The sequence below is a fragment of the Neolamprologus brichardi genome, chromosome 5 (genome assembly GCF_056152115.1).
Source record: "Neolamprologus brichardi isolate AB-2024 chromosome 5, ASM5615211v1, whole genome shotgun sequence".
In the NCBI taxonomy this organism is placed as follows: Eukaryota; Metazoa; Chordata; class Actinopteri; order Cichliformes; family Cichlidae; genus Neolamprologus; species Neolamprologus brichardi.
Genome location: NC_142108.1, coordinates 26,278,357 through 26,296,843, shown reverse-complemented (window position 1 = coordinate 26,296,843; position 18,487 = coordinate 26,278,357). Strand labels below are relative to the sequence as shown.

At 39.9% G+C, this 18,487-nt stretch overlaps 1 protein-coding gene across 1 annotated transcript in view; it reads right to left on the bottom strand.

Moving 5' to 3' along the window:
* Positions 1-3,027, bottom strand: part of LOC102799650 (plexin-A2-like) — an 83,026-nt gene extending 79,999 nt beyond the window's left edge. Inside the window, exon 1 of the mRNA XM_006782885.2 lies at positions 2,701-3,027. The gene's annotated coding sequence lies outside the window, so the exon portion shown is untranslated. The remainder of the gene's footprint in view (positions 1-2,700) is intronic.
* Between the last annotated feature and the right edge of the window lie 15,460 nt (positions 3,028-18,487).

Below are 18,487 nucleotides of genomic sequence, written 5' to 3'. Positions count from 1 at the left end.
CATGCTGAGCGCTGCCAAAGCTGCCATCTGGCAGGTGAGCTGCACACTTTCCTCTCCTCCCTCTCACTTCTCCTCTCCACTGTTTTTTACCACTTCTCTTCCTCGCTCTTCCTATATTAGTCCTTCTCACCCCTGCTACGTAGCTATTTCCACTTTTTACACTCCTGTCTAACCCTGTAAGGTTACTCTTCTCCACATGTACTGTATATGCACCTCCCTCCAGGCCTGGATCACACACTGAAATAAGTGGAAGCATGAAGCCTGAAAGGTGGAAGCAAGAGAGAAAAGACTAATGACAATTGCACATTGGCTGTGCTTGTTCATCTGCAGTATTTTGTTCTGTCTGCGTTTCCTTCTTTTTTTCCTTTCTCTCTCTCATCAGTGTCGATTTCATATCACTGTTTGCTCTCCTCCCCGTTATCGCAGCCCTCTCGTCACACTTCCCTCTCTTTTTGTCTCCTCTTAGCAAATATGCACTCATATGCAAAGACGCACCAGTAAATAAGCACACGTATAACACGCGCATTCACACGCGTACAGTATACACGTGCAAACACACACAGACACAAACTGCAGGCTCGACGTCTTCTTCCGCAGGCTGTAGCATCTGAACAGTCGTGTTTAATCAGTGTCTCCATAGGCAACCGGGGGTAGCGGTGGGTGGAGATGGTGAGACTTGGAGGTGGGGGGTCTCCAGCTATGGGCAGTGGCAGTGAGCTGCTGTGCACTCACACACCGTGTAAGTGTGCTACATACACTAATTCGTCTGATGTATTATTGGAGCAACTGTGCGTCGCCTTTGCCCATGACCCACGCTGCACTCCCTGATATTGAAATTACTTCAAAATCAATGTCACAGATTGAATTGGCAGTTGTTTTAAATCACAAGCTGTTTTTTGCAGTGTAGTAATAAAGCATCCCTCTTCTTTTTTTTCTATCTTCTCAAACATAAAGTAGCTCATTAATCTCTGTAGAAGTCTGAGATAACACTTAACTCCTAGCTTGTGGGTGAAAATGACAGAGACAGATGCTCTAAATTACTTCACCTACACTGGTCCAACATTGCCTCTGGGGTCAAAAGACTCCAGAATAATTCACCTATATTTCCTCAGTACAAGAAACTACCACTACAAATGCAGATGGAGGAATTACATCAAATGGTATGTATAGATCGATTAAATCAAACTGCCAATAAGATTTTTTTCCCCATTGGCTTAATTTTAGACTCTTAAAAAAGTAAAAATATAATTTAAATTTTACCTAATCAGAAACAAAGTTTAATCTCTTAAACTTATGAGCATTCTTTTTTTGACTGGTATCACTACTTTTAGAAATCTTCCCCTGAAATTTCACTTACTCCCCAAAATCTGGGCAGTGAGTGAAAACCTCAATAGTAACTTGTTTTTCCAGAAATTCTATCCCGGTTATTTTGTATTTTTTCATTACAGTTTTCCTAACAAACATAGTTCCCACAAAAACTGATGGTACTGTGGATAATCCTCAGCAACTTGGAAAGTGTTACTGTCACAATACAAATCTCAGACAGAGCTTTATCGTGTAAGACACAAAGTATGTCTTTTTGTTTGCTTTAAAATGGCTTAGCTGAGGAGTTAGGAGTGGGTAATCCTCAACTATACCTCAGAAGAATAGGAATCATCATAAACCAAACCCTTAGTTTCATTCATTGTTGTCAATTGCAAGAGAGAGAGAGAGAGAGAAGTAATGTGGAGATTCATTTAAATTCTAAAATTAGCAGGCAACTGATAAAATGCCGAAGCGCATGACTGGCAAGAGCATGCTAAAAGAGAAGCCAATCTCTCTCTCTCAACGAGAGGCTTTTCCCACTCTGGAGGGGCCAGGAGAATAAAAGCTAGTCCAACTGGCCGGCCAGATAAGCCAGACCAGAAAGAGCATACAGGGAGAAGAAGGGCTCATCTGGTTTGCATGAGGGGTGAGAGTCAAAGAGCCGTGAATCCAACTACAACCGCTCCTCGCCCCCTCAACCACCATACAGAGGAGAGCTCAAACAAAGATGCACTTAGTGAACAGCATTGTTGTAGTTGGCACCGCTGCAGCTGTGTGTGCTTTAGTTCTTTCAGACTCAAGCTTCATCTCAGCTCTTGCCCAGCTTTATCAGCATCCCAGTGGCTTCTGCTCTGCCCCGCTGCCAAAGCAGCACGAGCTCTGGCTGCAGGGCAGCAGCGGAGAGCTGACTGTCTCCAGGCTAAATACTTCACTCTGGTATTCTCCTGATGACCAATAATCTGATGAACTGCCCAGAATAATCTAAATGTGTAAAGAGTTTTGGGAAAATCTGCACAAGCTGGTGGCTTTAGCAGGCTTTGTGTAAAGCAGAGTTATTGATAAGAAGATTATTCCCATCAAATCTAATACAGAAATGCTCTTGCCTGAGGATCTGATTGGTACTGAAGCTGAGGCATTTACAGTTGCTTTGTTTTCAGAACATCAGCCCACATCTGCTGGTTGTTACAGGTGGTCAGCAGAGCCGCAATTTGTCCAATTAACACGTGCATTCTAAATCATAACGCCATTCGGAGTTCACGCTCGCTGCGCGTCTTTTCACGGCGTCCAAGGTGCGTGAAGTCTAACAACTTTACCCTTCTGCACAATGCAGAAGCAGAGCAGCTCTGCTCTACAAGCTGCCGCTCAGCTGCTAACACCAAAGGATAGCCCACTCACCTTGAAATAGCAGGAGACTCATTCATGAGTAGCGCAGATCCGGTTATTTCGCTTGAATATTGGGAGAAACGTCCCGCGTCTCAGTCAGTGAGTCAGTCAATGGGCTAAATGAGTGTGGACGACAAATACAGCGAGATAAACTGCCGGTTAATTTATTCTACGCGCAGACGCGACGCACAGCTTGTAAAGTCATCTGGACAGCAGTGAGCATCTCCCTGTCAGCCGCTGAGAAGGAGACGATATCAAGTGACCCTCCCGCCTCGTTCAGGGATTGATCATTTTCTGTAACAGGCTGTCACACAACCCCATCTCCACCTCTCTCCCTCCCTCCCTCTCTCTCTCTCTCACTCTCTGTGTGGATACCGGTGCTACATGAAGTCACCCATCAGTTCACTTGCACCTCACGTACAATGTGCGCTTTTAGACCCAACCTCCGTCGCGTCATCCTTTGGCACAACTTGGGCGCGTTGCAATACCTGTTTTATGTCTTTTATTCCAGCGGACGAATAAAAGTTCCTGCGCATTTGTTCATCAGTGGAGATGGACACTGACAATGATTCATTCTAAAAGTCGTCAAAACATTTGGTAAAGAGCCGACTTCTAAATGCGCTTACAATTCCATTCAAATCGGACCTAGACTGCGTGTTATCAACAGCACACAGGACGGAGATAAAGTCAGCGACCAAAATAGGCCTATTTGTCAAACGATTGTGATCTTTATACATTTGTGAAATGACTGCTTTCCATATGCACAAATGGGTGTATATTTTGAATCGTGTATTCACACATCTTCTGATGGGAAAAGGAATTGTGTTGCAGCGGTTTACTCGCTCGTTAGGCCCGCTCGCTCAGTATGTGATTCTCTAAGAAATGCAAGCATTCACATGTTTTAGAGCAAATTCTCTGTGTTGTATTTTCATTCACTGGCTGATATAAATGCTCACAGCAGCCTGCACAAGTTTCAGCTGAAATACTGCCATCTGTAGGCTTAATAATGTGGCCACACTTTTTGTGTGTGTGTCTCAGAGCTCTAGCAAAGATTATTCATTTTAAGCCTTTTTAAGCGTTATAAACCATAAAGGTTAAAAATATATGATTGTAACAACAAGGATCTAGTGCAGCATGTATCCAAACCCACTATCACCATTGTCCTGCCCATATTGCTGAAAAGCTCAGTAGACATTTCAGGGGTTTTTTTTTTTTCTGGTGTGGATAGGGAGGGGGGCATGCAGCGTCCATCGGCCAGCTGTCTGCTCCTCATTATTTGCTGTTTGGTGGTTTGGAGATGAGTTTGAGATGTCACACTGGCTACCTGTTAGGGCTGAGCAGCTCTGGGTGGCCAGCGGACCCCCTCAGGCCTGAGCAGATGGCAGTTATTCCTCACTGGCCCCACGTCGGGTGCATGAGTTCACGAACCTCTGTGACACACACACAAACACACACACACACACCACAAATACACACACATACTGTATTAGCAAACACACAAGTCTGAACACAAACAAAAACAAATATACAAACTTACACTTGAGGCTATTTATGCACATAAACTGTGCTGGGAGTTAATATGCAGATGCACACAGCTACAGATTTAAGTGAGAAGACACAAAAGCCTACAATAAAGACAGATGTGTTCAACAGACTTAAAAGGGGAACAATAACAGACTTTCTTTCGACAAACTCCAGTTTGTCTTATAAAGAGTTCCACAGCTGTAGGATTTAAGCAGAAAATTAGTCATTTCTTTTTGTAAGGCTTCGGGAGCAGTTAGAATGGGCTAACTAATTCATTTAAGTCTAAAATCAGTTCTGAAGAAGTGAAGCAAAAATGGAAGCGATGGGGTCTTATTTCTTTGAATTTGTTAAAAGTGTGGCATCTGGCTTTTAGATGAGATGATGCCAGAAGATGGTCCTTTGACTGATGAAAAGTGAATTATAAGAGTCTAAACTTGTTGAGATGAAAGCTTCATAAATGGCTGTGAAAATAAAATAATTATAAACGTTGCCATTCATATGCCAAAAGATCACATCCAGATTGTAGCAAAATGCTCTATGTTGAAGGACAGAGTTGTAGACGTGTCTGATCATGTTGGCGTCCAACAATTCATTTTTAAATATTACATTCTGTTTCGCCTGCTTTTCATCATATAAAAAAGGTCGATTAAACAGTAAAGGAGATGTCACCTGTACTGAAAAGAGTAGTGATGTGTACACTGTAAAAAAATATTCCATAGAAAAATGGAAAATGTCCTGGTAATTTTCTGCCAGTACATTTTCTGTTTTTTTACGGAAGTTTGACGGACTTTTCTGTAAATGATAAAACGGAAAATTCTGTAGATTTACAGTATACTCTCTGTACTATTTACAGACATTTCCTTCAGCTATAAATGGAAAATTCCGTTTATTCACAGTATATTTTCTGTATCATTAACTGATATTTTCCATTAATAGAAAAATTGAAATTTCTGTTTATATTACTATTTCCAAGCACTTCTTTTCACTGTAACTCATTAAATATAGTTCTTTATATCCTTAAACGTACATTTCTATGCAATTACAACCTAGTACACCATGTACTCAAAAATTCATATATTAAAACTTATATTAATTTGTGCTTCGTACACAACAACATTGGTACAATTAATGTTAAATATTCTTTTATTCTCCTTAACTCAAACACTATACTAAAATATAACGACAGCATCCATCTTGTCATAAAACGACTAAACAGCTGATACATGAACAAAATAACTCACAAGCTTTCAAATTTGAGCATTTTTATTTCCTTGAAATGTAAATGTGTTTATTTACATTCATTCAAGTGGCTACCAAGTGTTTTCTTCAAACAGGACACCTGAAGATGTTCACATGTAATAATATCCAGAGTACCTTTTAGTTAGAATCACTGCCTTGTGGTAGTTTTGCCTCAGCCAAATGGTTAAGGTGTGGTTTACATCCATGTCTGTCCACGAATGATACAGTATACACATGTAGTCAGTTATAGCCAAACACCTTTGATTACTGAATTGCATTCACTTCATTAATGAAGTGAATGCAATTCACATTTGTGTGAACATTTGTCTGAGATTAACTCTTTGGGGTCTTTACCTTACAATATAACATACTTGAGTCAAAATCTGTTGACTGTTTAAGTGGTGCCACATGAATAAAACTGAACAGATCTAAAGAAGATGTTCCTGAACTTTGGGTTTATTCGAACAGGACGGATGGATAACCACAGGACTTTTCCCCATATGATAACTAAAACACAAAATAAATTAAGACAGATTACTGTCCCAAACTTAAAGATAAAAGTGTATTTACTGGACTTGTTTTGTCAGTGAGGAGCAAAGTACAATTAGAAGTGCTTGTTCTGATGAAAAGTTAAACTGTAAACAGCAGCGTAGTGAATAAGGATCTGTGTCCACGAATCCTCAGCAGTGACAACACTTAAACATCGTAGTTCAAAATCTTTAATGCACACCTTTTTCTCCACGGTGTTCAAATGCTCTTAGCTGTTTAAGTAGAGGAAAAAATCAGACATATTTCATGACCATTAAATGTTAGACAAGGCTCTGAAAACAAGGTTACGGTTACAAACAAAAACCTCTGCTTGTGCGCACAGACCCTAAATCACAACAAATAAGACAATAGTAAGACAAATTACTACAAAGTCTTGTTACCTCTCTTCATATACCAGTGTGACAAAGTCCTGAATGCAGCCTGCATGTTAGTCCATCAAGGTCCATCTGAGCTTTAAATAAAATACACTCAGCTTAGCGTTTCCTTGGATTTTCAGAGTTGCTCAGTTCATACAGGAACTGCAGCAGTCGGGGTTAACGTGTCGCTGTGTTGCTCCTCCATGTCAGCTATTGAGACTAGTCGCAATTTATTCTGAGGAAAAAAAGAGAAACCACAAGACATTTTTAAAAAGTTTGTATTTTTATAATTTTTTTACCTAGAACATAAACAACATATACATAAAAAGGATTAGGGCTGTGCGATATGACGATATATATCAGATGACGATATAAAAATGTCTATCGTTTCATATTATACACTATTGTTTGTTTTGTGGTGTTGCAAAATAAACTGTTTACGGCAATATTTTTTTCATGATTTTGATGGTCACTGTAGTTGCTATATTATTTCTTAAAGTTCTCTACTTTCTCTTATACTTACAATAACCACACTATGGACGGACAAGTGACTGTTTTTACGCGTACTTTCGTTACCAACAATGACGGTAAAACCATTGTGTGGCTCTGCCGTCCGCTTGTTTATTTTCCACATAAACCTTTCACAATAAAGCTCAAGTTTCTGTTGAGACTTTTCAAAATAAACTGAAATGATATACATTATTCTCAAACATAAAATTTCAGAATATGCATCAAATAAATGACCTCAAATAAAAACATCAAGTAACTATAAATAGCGCTTACAGTCACCACGCAGATGAAGGCACAGAGAATACCAGCATGGCCAGCAAGGAGGAGGCAGAACCAGCTGACACCAGCTGAAAAGTCTGACACACCCCAGAAAACTGTACTATGCAAATTATGCCACAAACTGGTCCCCACCACCACTCAAACACGACAAACCTCTTTAACCACCTACACAAGAATCACATGAAAGAGTTTCGAGAGAGTTTACGAATGAAAAGCAAAAAAGAGCTGTCAGGTGCTCAAAATAATCCTTAGACTCAAACGTTAGAACAGGCTTTTCCTCGCAGCACGCCGTGTAATAAATACTCAGAAAGAAAATGGCGGCCGTTTAAACTCATGTTTAAATATGTATAGTTTCACGCATCGGTCAAAACACTCGACTCCAGGTACACGACGCCCAACTGAAAACACGTCACATAAGTCGAGTTCACAGAGATCACAGAATTTACAGAAAATGCACTATTTTGTGATATATATCGTTATCAGGAGAGATATGTCTTATATTGGGATATGAGATTTTGGTCATATCACACAGGATTATAATTCATGTAGAGTTGCATACACATAACACCATTCTGTTGCAACAAAAGCAGTTTATAATTAAAGTAACACACATACCTTGAAAAACTAAATCAACCACAACATTAAACTCACCTTGTTTCTGTAGAGAAGGTGATCAGAGTTTTTCTTCATTTCCTGAGACCAGCTGCTCTGGATCATCACCAGCTTGTATCTTCATCTTTTTTTTCACTCGGGGAAGTCTTTCCTTTTCTTGGCCATTGCTCTGCACTGGAAAACCAGTGTGATCAAAGGTGAAATAAGGGATATTTTTCCACTGCAGGACTTAGAGTGCTTCAAGTAGTCATAGCTGTTGATCCGTTTCTCAAATAATCTATAAGGATCTGGATTTTTAAGAAAGATACAAATATCTCTGCTTATATTTGGCTAAAAGCTTGATATAGACACAACATTTAATAATATGTCAGCATTCCCCACAAGGCATATAAAGCCCCTGCACACCAGCACTGCGCTTACATTATAGTTCAATCAAGAAATAGTTATTATTGATTTATTATTGAATTTTTTTAGTAATAATTATTAGTATTTAATCACATTAGCACAGTGGGGTGACAAAAATATTCCACATACTAGAAATGCTGCTCAGCATTTCATAAATTACATTTTCAACAAATGTTGGAGTAAAGACATAGTTACAGGGAAAATGGGTCTGTCTGTAAATATTAACTAAACATTTCTATGTGCTACAAAATAGACATAATTGTAAATGTGCTGAGGTGAAACTATACTTTCAATAATATTACCACTACAGTCTGTTGTATGCTGGTCAGCTAGCTCAGTGGTCTCCAACCTTTTTTGCGCCACGGACCGGTTTATGCCCGACAATATTTTCACGGACCGGCCTTTAAGGTGTCGCGGAAAAATACAACAAAATAAAACTAGTACCGGTACCGAAAAAAGAAGATTTATTCATAACACACGTGAAAAGAGCCAGGAAAACCAAGTTAACGATAAAAACGATAACAAAATAACGCTGAAAACCGATAAAAACCCTGAAAACCATACATTTCACACCTGAGCCTCAACTCTCGGGCCCGCTACCAAACGACTCACGGACCGGTACCGGTCCGAGGCCCGGGGGTTGGGGACCGCTAGCTAAAAGTATTTACTTTAGCAGCCCAAATCAGAGGCTAACATTAGCATTTGCTAGCGTCAGCCAGGAAGGTCTGAGGCTTTAACTAGGGTTAGTGTAACTTTGCCTGAAACCCTTTAAAGTGTACAGTAGAGCCAACTGTAAAACACAGGTATTGATACAGTACTCATTAGAGTCCTAGAATAATTTCTAGAACCACGAAGTTCTCACTTTTCCCAGTTATCCACATCGCTGACTTTCGCTAATTAGCTAGTTAGCAGTCACAGCTGTGTAATACCCAGAGAGACACAGACAGCTAGGGTTGCCAACCGTCCCTTAAAAAACGGAATCGTCCCGTATTTAGAAACAAAAGTACACGTCCCGTATTGAGCTGAAAAGGGACGCACTTTGTCCCGTAATACAGTGAGAATCAAAAGTAGTCTATAAGTTTTAATGTAATTAACGCTTTGTTTGAAAACATAATTCCCAGCCCCGCTCCTGCTTTGTGACCAATGAGCTGACAGCACACTTATGACAATTCAGATTACCGCTCATCTCATTGGTTGAGGAAAGGTCCCTTGCGGAGAAAATACCGGAAGACAACAGATGACCACAACAAAAAGCATGGCCAACAGGGAAACAAACGCCGACACTGCGGTGCAAGTCTCAGACGACAGTACACCTGAAGCTGGGCAAACACTGTGCGATTTTCAAACTGCACGATTGGCTCGCAGGGGTTATAAGTTCGTAGGTCACGATGCAGGTCTCACACTATACCGCCCGATGCTCTGATGCGACCTGAGTCACACTGTGCGTCCATAAAATGAAGGTTATAACAGAAAATCTGTCGCTCGCTCTCCCTCTCTGTCTTTCACTCACACAGACACACACCACCATCAACTTTGCTAAATTGCTAATGAAAAACATGATCAGCTGTGATTGAGCAGCGATGTAAATCCAACTATTCTCACGGTTGTTGTGGTCGTGATAATTTGGTGATGCCACATCGAAAAGGCTCGGATGAGCTTTCCAAAGTTCTACAAGTTGTGCCTCCATCGCTTGAGTCCAGATCACACGCTGCACAGCCGTGCTGCTCCGTCTTTTTCACCGACGTTTACGTGTTTGCGCGTGAGCAGTGTGAGCGGCTGCGGTGACACCCTCACGAGTGATGATCGTGAGGTGTTAATCGCTTCTCGTTACCCCACGTATACTACACGATGCACGATGAAGGCCAAAATCGGGCCGATCACCAAATTGGTCGCACGACTCAAAAATCGGCTCAAAATGGGCCAAAAATCGCACAGTGTGAGCCCAGCATTAGACCAGCAATGTTTGTTCCTCTCAGAGAAAGAAAAAAGGCTGCAAAAGAACAGGGAGGAATGGGAAAAGGAAAACACCTGGCTGGAAAAGTGCACGATAACACCTATAAAGCGCACTGCACTGTGTGCCGGCGCACTTTTTCCATAGGCGTGCTTCTAATGGTGGGCACATGAAGAACATGAGGGGCGTGAAAGCTCGGGGAACCCTTAACCAATTTTTGTCCACCAGGCCACGGCAGAAGCAGATATGGTAAACACTGGTTTGTTTTTAAACCCTCTGGTTAAGGTTAAAATGGGCATGTGCAGTGAATATCAGCGCCATGTGGCCAGAAGTGTGATAATATAATTTATTTTGTGTAATAAACAACTGCAAGGATATGTTGCAACAAATAGATGAGTAATACATAAAAGTAATACATAGATGAATAATGATGAGGAGTTATGATGCGTAATCATGGGAACAAGTGGGTTTACAAACGGGAGCAAAAGCTGAAATAATGCCTCTGCTGAAGCCAATTGCACTAAATGCACTAAATGTGAACTGTTACAAGAATATTTTTCTTTCTATTGTTTTCTATTAATTTATATAATTTTAAGTTAAGCAGGACAGAGTTCTTTTAAAGAAAGATTTACTTTTATTCTCAAAAGTTAAGCATGACAGGCTTCTGTTTAAGAAAGACGTGTTTTATTGTGTTAATGTTGTCATTTTGAGTTAAAAATAAATGGCTCAATGATTTTTGTTTCCCATGTCTTAATATCACAAAGAATACGCATCTACTTAAATCAAATTCAAGTCAAATGGTTAAAAAAATAATTTCACACACAAAAAAAGAGCTAAAAAATTCACCACACTGGGAAGGGTGAAGACAACTGGGTCGCCCGGCCCTGGCCACGAGGTGTCCCTTATTTATTTCTCAGGGAGTTGGCAACCCTACAGACAGCTAACTATAATATGAAAACTGGTTCAGCCACTGAAGGGCAAAACTGGTGGTATCACAGTAAAAAAAATTTTAACATTAACTAAAATGGAAAGCTTAAGTCATGTTAAACTTAAATAATTATTTTAAAAAACGAGTCCTGACTTGTCTGGAGACAGCTGGAACCAGTTAACAAATAAATTAAAAATTATTTCTAAATAAAAACGCGGAGTCTTTTGAAAAACATTATTTTAATAAAAGGAAACGTGAGTTTTAATACTTACCACAGAAATTTGAAGGCAGTTTCTCCAACGTCGAGTTTACAGTGTAATTACAGTTATGTGTGATGAGTCATGCCTGTATGAATGGCTTATGGTATTTTTCAAGGTTGCTCGAGGTTTTAATGTAGACTGTAAGTGTGTAACTGAAATGTGGGAGATTGTTATCTGTTCTCCACAGGTCTAATTCAAGGGCAATTGCAGCTGTGAATTAGTTTTCAAGCTGGTGTGCAAATCCACGTTATCATTCCTTCAAGAGCCGCACTTACACACTCAAATCTCTAGAGTAAACTCAGTGAGAGAGAGAGAGAGAGAGGGGGGGAGACATTAGCTTTTTAGTTCAAGAAGTCTTGAAGGAGACTACCATACGTAAAGACAACATAATATCTCATTCAGCTGAGCAAAACTAAAGAGCGCTGGAATTAGAAAATATATCAATATTCATTAATACAACTAATAAAACGGTTACAGGCTACAGGTCCCCAGCAACTCAAAGTTGAAGAAGCAGTAAAGGGGATGCATTGATCTCTGTCTGCACACTTAGATGCTGAGAGTGAGTTTCACAATTTTGCATCAATGGGTTTTACAGCTTAAAACACATAGTCTTCTAGTATTTTAAATCAAATCACTTTTATTGTCACATCACATGTGCAGGTACACTGGTACAGTACATGTGAGTGAAATTCTTGTGTGCGAGCTTCACAAGCAACAGAGTTGTGCAAAAATACAATAACGTAAAACATGCAAAATATAAGAATGGCTAAATCTGAGACTAATAAATATATGTACAATATATAATAGTATATGCATTACTGGATGTGTATACTAAATATGTTTTTCTACGTGTGTGTGTGTGTATACATATTTTACAAATTAAATAGAGTAAACAATAAAATAAAATATATAAAAAAATATACAGAGTTGGTTGAGACATGTGCAAAACAGTGGCATTAATGTTCAGTATGTAGTGCATAATGTTGAAGTTCCAGTAGTGGAGGTGAGGTGTCTTATGAAGTGTTCAGCAGTCTGATGGCCTGATGGAAAAAGCTGTCTCTCAGTCTGCTGGTACAGGACCGGATGCTGCAGAACCTCCTTCCTGATGGAAGTAGTCTGAACAGTTTATGGCTGGGGTGACTGGAGTCCTTGATAATCCTCCCCGCTTTCCTCAGGCACCGCTTCCTGTAGATGTCTTGGAGGGAGGGAAGCTCACCTCCAATTATCCGTTCAGAGCACCGCACTACTCTCTGGAGAGCTTTGCGGTTGTAAGTGGTGCTGTTGCCATACCAGGTGGTGATGCATCAAGTGAGGATGCTCTCAATGGCACAGCGATAGAAGGTCCTGAGGATGCAGGGGCTCATGCCAAATCTTTTCAGTCTCCTGAGAAAGAAGAGGCGCTGCTGCGCCTTCTTCACTGTTTCGTTTATGTGTACTGACCATGTAAGATCCTCAGCCAGATGTACACCAAGGAAGCGGAAGCTGCTCACTCTCTCCACAGCAGCGCCGTTGATGGTGATGGGGTGTGTACTTCTCTGCACCTCCGGAAGTCCACTATCAACTCCTTTGTCTTTGCGACGTTGAGGGTGAGATGGTTGTCTTGACACCAGTGGGTCAGGGTGCTGACCTCCTCCCTGTAAGCCGTCTCATCACCGTTGGTGATAAGACCCACCACTGTAGTGTCATCCGCAAACTTCACAATGATGAGTTTACAACTGAAACAATGCAAAAATATTCATAGATTTAAATTCCTCTACAAACAGTTGGTCTGGTCACAGTATACTCAATGATGGTTTTAGTGTGCTCTGTAATGTCTGTTCTCTTACCATTGCTGGTATGGATTCCAAAAAAAAAAAAAAAAAAAGTGTGTGCGTATGTATGTATATGTGTGTGTAGATATATATGTATGTATGTATATGTATGTGTGTTTGTCACTATGTAATTATTATTGCCTGTTACCTGTGGTAACGCAATTTATAATTATTATATATTCTGTATTTAGTTATGATGGTTCTAATTGTTGTTGCGAGCTGCCGTTGAGATGCTTGCATGTGCCCGGGGCTGTTGATGGTTTGTTTGGTTGTAACGATGGGCGTAGCTGTGGGAAGCTTATTGTTTTTTGTTGATGAGTGAGTATAGGGGTGGGATTTAATAAGTTTTCTTCGTCCCACTCCTTTTCAGGTAATTTTTGTTTTTTGTTTTGTGCACTTTATGTTCAATATATGTATTTTGTTGTGCCTGAAATGAATAAATAAATAAAAAAATAATAAATAAAATAATGTGTTGGAGTTGTTAGTGGCCGTGCAGTCGTAGGTGTAGAGTGAGTACAGGAGAGGGCTCAGTACGTGTGTCGAATCTAGCGTAGAATACGTTTAGATCCTCACACAGAGAGGCCGTGGTCTGCGGTGTGCTGGTTTTCCCTCTAAAGTCTGTGATTGTGTTTAGGCCCTGCCACATACTCCAAGGGTTGTCAAACTGTTGCTCCACCCTGTCCCTGTACTCACGTTTGGCTGCTTTGATCGTATTTTATGAGAAGGCAAGGAGAAATAGGAAACAGAGTTGCAAAAACATTTATTTAGCAAATAATAAAATCACAAACTTATGTGCATATTTGCCTAAATGCCACAGCAGGAAGGCACAGCTAGCAGATGGGCACCTGATCGTATAAAGTACCTGCATTGTTAAGTCAAACCCTTCTCAAACATGAGCCTTGGCCTTGTTTATGACACACAGAGTAAACTTTTAGACAATGCAGGATCCTTGCAAGCCTGTGGACATTAGTGAAATGAGTACAAATTCAAATTCTCCTGGAAAATGGTGATCTGCAGCTTCATCAATATTGCAATTAGTTACTCAGGTAACCGGGGTGGTCAGTGAAAGGACTCAAGTGTGCCTGGTGTGTGTGATATTTTACTCTGGCATTGTTCTAATGTGTTCATTGTGAATATTACGCTGTGGCTCTGGGCCTCTCTCACAGACGGACCCAAGTGGAGTAGCCAGCTAGATGCAATCTACTTCATGGAAATTACCATAACAACACGAAGCTCTGCAAATGGAACGGCAATGAAAGACAACCGCAGGCCCAATCAAGCTGTCATAACACACAGAATAATAACAACTGAAAGCCATTAAAACCTTTCAGTCTGAACCGCTACACCTCACTGTGCAAAGAATAGGATTGAGAGGCCCTCATATCCCTCATTTTGCCTAAACAGTCACATATAAACACCAGGCTTTATCCAAAGCACATCCATCATTTCCACACTCTAATGTCACATTCATAACAAGGAGGCTCGTGATGGAAAACAATTATTAATTCCCTTGTTACTTTTTCTTCCTTAGAGGTCTCATAGAGATGTTTTTTTCTGTGAGCTTGTCTATATTAATAGTTTCACACAGATGTTTTCCATCCAAAAGAAAAGTCAAACCAGGTTTGTGTTTCACATCAGACTGAAGATTTTTGCTGTGGCAACTTTTTTGTGTGGTTGTTTTAAACCAACAGCATGGATGAGAAAATGTGGACCTGGAAAATAAAAATGCAATTTGGGAATCCATTGATTAGTCTGCTGATAGCCAGTGGATATCAGGGCCAAGACTGCCAGGCCCTGTTTACAGATGCATTAAACTAAATACAGCCTAAAGAGATCTGACCAAAACTGCTCCTGCACTGCACTTTTTTTTTAAAAGAGCCAAGAGAGAAATACTAAATATAGATTTTACCTAAGCCGAAGATCTACTGCGCTGAATGTGCTCGCAAGCAGGTGAAGACCTCAGTGGTTAACAGTTTAAAAGTCTACTTTGAGCTTTGCAAACGTCTTATTTACATCACGAGTGCAAAAGGAGCGAAAAGGGAACTGCAAACAACTAACACTACATTAAAGTCCTCACCAAAACATCGATCGCTTATCATGGCCTGTCAGTAATACTTCAGCACATCTGCTGGGTATTACTCCTCATGGTGAAATGCTTTAAAAACATTTTTATTTATTTACAACCAAAAATCCTGGTACATTGTGAATGTTATCACATTGGAAGGTCCAGTTTTGTTTGTTTTTTGTTTTGATTAAGGACAAACACCTGAATAAAACTGTTTTTCTGGTTCTTCTGTTGATGAGACAAAAAATATAGTTCTAAAAAATATAGATCTGTGGCAGCAAATTTTTTTTTAAAATGATGTGTCCATCATCTGATATCATGACTGATGGACAATGCGCAGAAGTGTCAGTATGAAGACCAGAGCTTATGGATGAGGCAACCCGATGATGTCTCACTGCTTTCATCAGGCAAAATCTCTTTATTCTGTCATTTTAAACAGTGTGACATGCAGTAAACATAAATGTATATAAAATGTCATCTAGAGTTAGCACTGGAGTGCATGTCAGTTTAATTAGTTTGCTAGCTACTTAGACATTCTGCAAGTGGCAATTGTTTTCCTGCAGCTGCTGAATAGAGAAAGGAAGATAAAGGAAGAGAAAGGAAGCAGCCTCCTTATTAGATCTATCAAAAATAAAGGCCCAGTTCTTCAAAAAATATCCTTAGTATTTTAAAAATTAAATCAGCCGCCATTTTCAGTGTAAACTGTGCTTCTAAGAGTGGGAGGCTTAACAAACAAAGGAACAGTAAGAAGGACAGAGTTTAAAGTAAAAACATTAAATGGTTGTTTCAGTCAGACCAGTTTTATATTTAGAGGAAGCCGAGAGAAGCCTTCAAACCAGGGACTTTTTCAGATTTTTATTAAAAGTGCTATCACCAGTAGGGACCAAGGACCACTTTTCCATTGGAAAATCAGGAACATTCTCTCAGAATTAAGTACCAAACCAAACTGCCTGATTTTTTTCTTATAAATTTTGTGAGTCATAATAATATTAAAGTGTACCTCCAACCTCCATATTCATCTGTTAGGGGGCACAGCTACCCTGTGGCAATATGGCACCTTCACTGAAACACAAGATTTAAATACAAGGTAATGGAGCTATTATAATGTAGCCTAGTGAAAGAGACATAGACGGTATAAAAGGATGGATGTAGATTCCAGGTCTGAAAAGTGAAACTAGCACAGAAGTGCCTCAGTTGGTTATAGCCCCTGATTGCAAAAAGCATTTTAGTTGCATAGTATACGGTAAAAATGGCCTTCGGCTCTCTTGCTGTGATGATATTATGGGCTTAGTTCATTTTATAAATCACAATAACTTTTAGAGTCAGAATGCAGGGTAATACAGGCTATGTTTGCTGGTCTGTTTGTCCTCAGTTTCAAAGTCAGAGCCACCCCTTCCTCCACACACCCAATTTCAAAACGGCCAAAAGGCCGAGTGTAAAAATATTTAGCTCAAGGCTTCATAACAGAACCTCACTGGCCGTGGGTGACGTTATGGTGGTTTCATCCATATTTCATGCTGTCTATTGCTCTGCAAGAAGTAACGTGGTGGGGGTCACTGAATCTGATGGTCTTGTTGTAGTGTTGATGAAAAATGGCTACATTTGGCAGGACCAGATTGCACCCTGAGCTGCCAACGCAGATCTCTCACTCATGTTGCCAAATGATAAAGTCGATTTACATAAACCTGAAAAAAGGCGATTAGATGAAAGCCAAAAGAAGTCTTCCTGTCAATATTTATGAGGCTGCCTGTGCACAGTTAACATTAAAAACATAATCATGTATTTTGTAGAATTATTAGTCAAGCTTTGCATAATGAAAATGTTTGACTTCGTCTACCTTTTTCTTTCTACCCATGAGAAATTTGTGTTCAGAATACAAGCACTGACGCTTCTGCACAGTGCTGTTCAATCAATCACTTTCCTTGTTCAACAACAATGACTTTATGCATTTAGATTAGGAATTAATTATATTATTCATTTAAAAAAAATCTCTCTGCAAACACACAGGCATCAGCTCATCTAGGCATACATCTTTTTCAGTGTCAAGGTTGTTGTGGTGATCCCCGTAGTGATTTTGTATTAAACTTTCAGAAAGTCGAGTAGTTCATCAATTGAGCATTTCAGGCTGTATCATCTTCTTCCCTGAGTTTTATTTGTGAAGTCTGTACATGATGCTCCTTTCAATCTCAGTTGATTTTTCACACAAGCTGTTTCTTTTTGTATTGATTCCAAAGAGCGCTAAAGGAGTGGAGAGGCCAAGTTTTACATTTACAAACCGGGTAAGCCGGGATGCTCTCATATCTGGTGCTTGTTTATTTGGTGATTCAACCCCCAATTCTGAAAAAGCTTGGGCTCCTGCGTAAAATGTAAATAAATATAAAAAAGGTGATGATTTGCAAATCTCATAAACTCATATTTTATTCACAATAGAAAACACATCAAATGGTTCAACTCCAAAAAATACTAGGAAAAAAATGATCATTTCAATTTTCCACTGTGCAGCATCCCCTCTTCTTTTAAGAACAGACAACAACAGTAGAGGATTGACGCTGCTTGAGAGTTCAGAGTCTTCAATGTCGTTTTTAAAATTTCATTGTATGCAAAATGTTTTCAATTGGTGAAAGGTGTGGACTCCAGGCAGACCAGCTTAAATGACTACTACAAAGGTGTGCTGTTCAAATAGATCCAGTATGTGATTTGACACGGTCTTGCTGAAACATGTAAGGACTTCCCTGACATAGACATATGTTGCTCTAAACTGCAAACGCAGCCTGTCAATTGCATAGGTACTAATGCACACCCATACCATCAGAAATGCAGGCTTTTGAACTGAGCACTGATAACAAGCTGGATGATCAGTCTTCTCTTTAGTCTAGAGAACACTGACCGTGTTTTCCAAAAACATGGATGCTGCATGTTTACTTCTGGGATTACTTTTAATTCTAAAGAATTTCAGATTTCAGTTTTTTCCTCAGTCCATTATAAATGAGCCTTAACCTATGGTCACATATGGTCTCTTCTTTGCATGATAGTGCAGTCCAGCTCTGAGGTCTTTACACTTGCTGCCTGTCCATCAGACGATAGACTTTAAAGTTCTGATGCTGGTCTATAAAGCTCTGAATGGTTTAGGACCAAAATACATCAGTGACCTCCTGACCCAGTATGAACCTTCCAGATCCCTCAGGTCATCTGGATCCTGTTTTTTTATCAGTTCCCAGTGTCAGAACCAGACACGGAGAAGCTCCAATCAGCTTTTATGCTCCACTTATCTGGAACAAACTCCCAGAAAGCCTCAGATCAGCTGAAACAC